This window comes from Furipterus horrens, unplaced genomic scaffold (assembly GCF_987537825.1).
Source record: "Furipterus horrens unplaced genomic scaffold, mFurHor1.1.pri manual_scaffold_6, whole genome shotgun sequence".
Classification (NCBI taxonomy): Eukaryota; Metazoa; Chordata; class Mammalia; order Chiroptera; family Furipteridae; genus Furipterus; species Furipterus horrens.
In genome coordinates, this window is record NW_028327176.1 from 32,547,720 (window position 1) to 32,553,729 (window position 6,010).

Consider the following 6,010-nt stretch of genomic DNA (forward strand, 5'->3'; position numbering starts at 1 on the left):
TGAAAAGTGCATATGCATACATGCAACAGGTATTAATGACCAGGGCATGCTGGAGGGCATAGGACCAGATCAAGAGGAAAATACCTATTCAGCCCCAATCATTTCTTGTCCATTGGGCATTCAGGTCTATGTTGTCTTCTGTTCTAATTTTAAGAGGAAGCAGAAATATGGGTTTTTCTGTGAAAGCTCCTGATAAAAGCATTATTTTGCATCTTATTTCCTACAAGTCAGTAGAGTAAGAAAACTATCCTGGTTCTTCTAATAAACATAATGAATACTTTCTCAATAATTAAACAAAATTAACTTAGTTAGAAGTACAAAGTATGTAAGTATAACAGATAGGGAATACAATTCTGACCAAGAACTACATGAATTAGATAATAATTATTTTAAGGAAAAAATGGAGTTTATTTCTGGCCTGGAAATGGCCTCCTTCATTCAAGAAGAGACTTGACACAATTCTTTATGTTGAGGGGAAAAATAACTCACCTCTGTGTCTTCTTGTGCAAACCCTCTAAAGCAGGGCTTGGCACACTTTTTTTGATTTCTCTTGCAACTACTCAGTTGCACCATTATGGTATAAAATTAGCCAGGCCATATGTAAACAGATAGTCAGGCCTGTATTCCATTAAAGTCTTCGTTCTCTACTACTACCAGGCTACAAAAAGGAGTACCTTTCATCCTTTTTCCAACAACAACAACAGCAACAACAACAAAAAACCAGGACTAAGGGACATTAGACCAAGCAGTAAACTTGGAAAAGCCAAATAAATGGACAAAGAAATTCACCAGCTGTCAACTTCTCCTCTGCATTAGACCTACATAGAGATGTCCATAATGCAGCTAACCATTATTATTATACAACACTTGGTGTGAAGCTCTGAGGCAGCTTGCCAGGATATGTTACAAGGTCCTATGTCTAAGATCACTTACCAGTTTTCTTCACTGGCTATATCTCTTCTCAGATGAAGCAAGATAGCTACACCTTTCTGTACTATACACTAAACCATGAGCTCAGCTAATCCAATGGACCAACCAGCTAGAGCAGTGGTTCTCAACCTGTTGGTTGCGACTCTTTTGGGGGTCAAATGACCCTTTCACAGGGGTTGTGTAAGACCATCGGAAAACACATATATAATTACATATTGTTTTTGTGATTAATCACTAGCTTTAATTATATTCAATTTGTAACAATGAAAATACATCCTGCATATCAGATATTTACATTACGATTCATAAGAGTAGCAAAATTATAGTTATAAAGTAGCAACGAAAATAATTTTATGGTTTGGGGTCACCACAATATGAGGAACTGTATTAAAGGGTCGCAGCATTAGGAAGGTTGGGAACCACTGAGCTGGAGTAAAATTTATTTTTGCCAGTTTTATATCACCAGTGTTTCTGAAATCTCCATACTTACTTCATCCAAGATACTTTCAGACATTTTATTAGCTAAATGTGAATGACATAGCAAATGAGTTTTTCTTTCCATAAAATATTCAAAGTATCATGTCTTCTGGTTTCAAGAAGCATTTATTTATATTTTACTACTATACCTTCAATAGATATTCTAATTAAAAATCAAGTTGCAATTCATGGCACTGACCATGGGTCTTAATGGGTGAGATAAATTAAAAATTTAAGTTCAGTCAAGAACTCTTAGAAAAAATTGAATGTCAGACAAGGTTGGATAGCCTGGATCCCTAAATGAATGAAGAGGAGTAAGGGTACTTGGAAACAAGCCTTGACACATGACCTCATGATATTGCTTGAACAAAGCAGTTGAAGAGGGCATATATACTCTCTATTAAAGGAACAATTACACATATTGCAGTTGTCATTTAATGACTGAATGGTCTGGTCAAGGTGAGTTATAATTGAATATGTATTATTAAGATGCATTAATGGATTTTTACTTGGTAGTTAATTCATCTACACAAATGTTGTTTATCAATCTTTGCATTTCTTAGTGATCATCTGGCATTTAAAACATTTATAAAAGGCATTCTCTACCCTGATCACAATTCAATGGGGGGAAAAAAGACTGATAAGAGCAATAACTTGAAACAGAAATGTAATTTCATATTTCAAAGCTCTCAGTTCTCTGATTAGACTATTACTCTCTGCACATAATCTCTTACTTAACTAAATTGATTCTTTTTCAATATAAAAATAGTACAAAGCCTTTGAATTTTGAACTAACAAAGTTCTGTAAGCTCTTTGAATTGTGAGCCAGAAAATAACAAATCTTATTTAATTAACAAAAGAATGAGATAGGGATGAAAAACATGATGTTAAGACACAGTAAGAATTGATTGGAGCTGCGTTTTTTTAGCTGTAAATTTGGTGAGCAGACTTTGCTTATGAGACAAGCAATATTAATTTACCGTGTTCTAATAGCAGATTCTTTGTTTAAAAAAATTAAACTGCACAGACATAGGAAAGCATCTGTGGGTGCATTTATTTGCACCAATAAAATAATTTTATTGATTTCTATTCATGTGCATACTTAGAATTTAAATCCAGATTATCTTATACATCTTTATTAATTAAATATTATATACCATTTTATATGGGTATACTCATAGAAGGAGAATATGGGGCACAATTAGAAGAAATAAATTTAGCATGGCTTCAGCACTCTAAAATCTTCTTGTCTCTGTGAGGCTGACCTGCCCCATGTTTGTGCGCCAGATGAGGCTGAGCTGCCTCCAACACCCCGGCTCGGTTGGAAACTACTTTGTCCAGCAGAGGTTTCACGACCACGGTGGAATAAATTTATCCAGGACATTGTATTTTGTCTGCGGGAGAAAGGAGGTGGCTGTTCCCTCTAGTGGAGAAAAGAACAAGACCTCCATCCCTCATGTTTTTTATTGAGAAGGGTATGCATAGTAGATACAAGGTCAAAATTCATAAATCTTCAATAGCTTTTAGGCACCTGGATTATAGTTGACAGTTATAGATTATAAGTATCAATATAGAGGGCACAGTGACCAGTCTGTGTCAGGATCTATTAAACATCTTGACGCCACACTGGCATTAGGTGCAAGGTTTCATAATTTCTTGCTAGAGATTGTTTATAATTAACTGAGAAATAAGAAAAGCAGAGCAAGCTCTGAAAGATAATAAGCATTTTTTAAATCTAATTCCCATGGAAACCCTCTGAGTGGCCTTCGGTCCAGTCTGCCTCCGCCTTCCAGTGTTCTGTTGAGACTTAGAGGCCTCCCGTGGGGGGGCCTGGCTCACAGCTTGGGCTACAATTCCTGAAACCACAAGGAACAGTTCCCCACATCACTGTGTTTAACTGACTCCATATTGCATGATCAGTATCCCAGTGATGGGAAATTTCAAAATCAGTTTATTTTCACTGTCAAAATTTACTATATATTATAAGTCATATTAATAGTCTAGTTTCTATACACCATGAGAACAAAGATAACAAGATAAGTATTTCGTAAGCTTTCATCATTCTTTGGATCCAGTAATATTGGAAAACATACATGAGCTCATTCCTTTGTTCTTTGTTCTACATAGAATTGGTCTAAACTCCCCTTACGTGGTTTATAAATAGTTCAGTTGGTGGGTACTTAGAGGAACAAGAACGAGAAGTTTTTAGGGAATTGCAACTTTTGCAGCAGCTCCTCTTGCCCCTGACAAGTGTGACATAGGGAAGACTAGAAGAGGAAGAAGTAACCAGGTTAGAACAGTGATTTGGCATTGCACTTCTTGTTGGAGATGCTGGTGTTCTAGGAGCAGAGGATATCACCTGGGCTCTGCAGATGGGCTCTGAGCTTACCAAGGACAAGCTGGATTTTGGAGGATTTGAGGACTTTTTTATTACATGACTTGTAATTAAAAATATAGTCCAAACATGTTATCTGTGCTACTTTATTATATCATCTTATGTGAGACTTGGTGACGGACACCAAAGAAGCAGCCTGTTTCCTTTTCACTTTTTCTGGAACTAACTCAAAGCAAGCAGAAGACAAAAGACTAGGACACAGTTCTGGTTCCAGAAGTTGGGAGAACAACATTCTTCCTGGAAAGCAAAGAACTTTCACAAAACATATCCAAAGTCCAAAGAAATATAGTTTAGCTTTTGACAGTTTACATTATGGTCACTTGATTAAGAAAATATATACTGGATCTAGTAATGGGACAGTAATAAGGGGACAATTACTATTCTACTTCACAGAAAAGAACCGTGGATTGGCCAACCAAGTCCATATAGTCTGTAGAAGGGGTGAAACTATTCAAGCTAGTGCGTCTTCTGGGAATGACTCTATCAGTGCTATTTTAAGCTTTAAATTACAGTACTACTGAAGTTACAAGGGAAACAAAAAAACAACACATTTTTATGTGGATTTCAAGAACATTTTGGAAATGCTTATTCATGACTCATTAATGTATCAGCATATTTCTTCACCCCATGAGGAGAGGACAACACTTACATCCTCGCTTCTCTGAACTTCTGTGAAATTTCCTACTTGAATTTCCATGAATCAGCTCTCCCCGAGATCCCCAACAGAAATTACCACCATTAATGAACAGCCTCCTCCTTTTCCTTGCCCTCACTGTGCTCATGTGAGGACTGCAGAAGTTCAAAAATGCAGTTTCTGTTTCTGCTTCTGACACTAACTATATACACTTCAAGCTGCTATCAGGATAAAATAGAACAATGAATCCCCAAGTTGGGTCTCCAGCTTATGCAGAATCCTTTCCCTTATGAAAAGTCATGGAATTGTTACCTAATTTCTAAATACCACTCCAGGTTCTGGAGAAATCTCATTAGTGGGGGAAACAGTTCTAGTTTGGCATCCCAGTGTGTCAGTATTAAGTCAAACTTGCTGAGAGTTTTGGACTTATTTGTTAGTTTTAAGAAATGGAATTCATTCTTGTTTCCTTGACCAAGCCTCAACCTGTACACTAGCACTGGTTACTGAATCACTGTCAACCATCACAGTCGCTACCCTGACTACATTTCTATTTCCATATGTCCCCTTCAGCCAAAACCAAGCTCTTGCTTGTTCCCAGATATTTTTTTTTATCATCAACTGCCTGTTACCAACTTTTCTAGATTCTGTTTTAGATCAAGTCTTTACATTCTGGTCAGTTTCCTTTCCTTTCCATCCTGATGCACAATTTGTTGAAAAGTTTTCTGAACACTGTCAAACATTCACAAAATATAAGGTATTTTATTTTTAGCCACTATTGCATTTTTAGATGATATTCTTCCTCAGGGTGTAGATTGATCCTTCCTTTACATGACTGATCATATCATTGCTTCTCCATTGCTATTGCTATGTCTTGTTCTTCCTTCCACCTCATTAATATAGACTACCTTTCAAGGCTCCCTCTTCAATCGTCTGTTATTTTCTTTCAACATACTTTCTTTTAGAGACCTCATTTACTCCCATGGTTACAACCATCATCTCTAGACAACTGATACTTGGGCCAACATCAGTCAGGAACTCTAGTCCTTGATTTTCAATATCCCATTTACTATCCATTGGTTTAATAATACCAAAACTAAACTACTAATCTTTTCTCACAAACCAGTGCTTCCTACAGACAAGCCCATTTTCATTAATTGTACCATCATTTCTCTAGGCACCAAGACTCAAAAAATTGACATAATTTTAACCCTTTAAGCTTGTCAGTGACTTCACATTATCAATAAGACTTATCGATTTCCTATCCCATCTCTTGCATTACTTCTTTTTTTAAAAAAATTCCTTCAGTGAAGATTCTAATACAGGTCATTATTAGCTCATACATTTACCTTAGTCTTCTGTTTTCCCACCTCAAATCATTGTTTATATCCTAAGGTTAATCTTGCTGAAATTCTTTACTTAAACTTTAGTAGCTGTCCATTAATGGTAACACTATTTAACAAAGAATGAGATACATCACAGTGATTAAAAATTGAGAAAAAAATGATTATTTTAGTTGTATAGCTTTAAAAATAGGCATAAAATATAATTATTACTTCAAACAGTGATTATGTGAA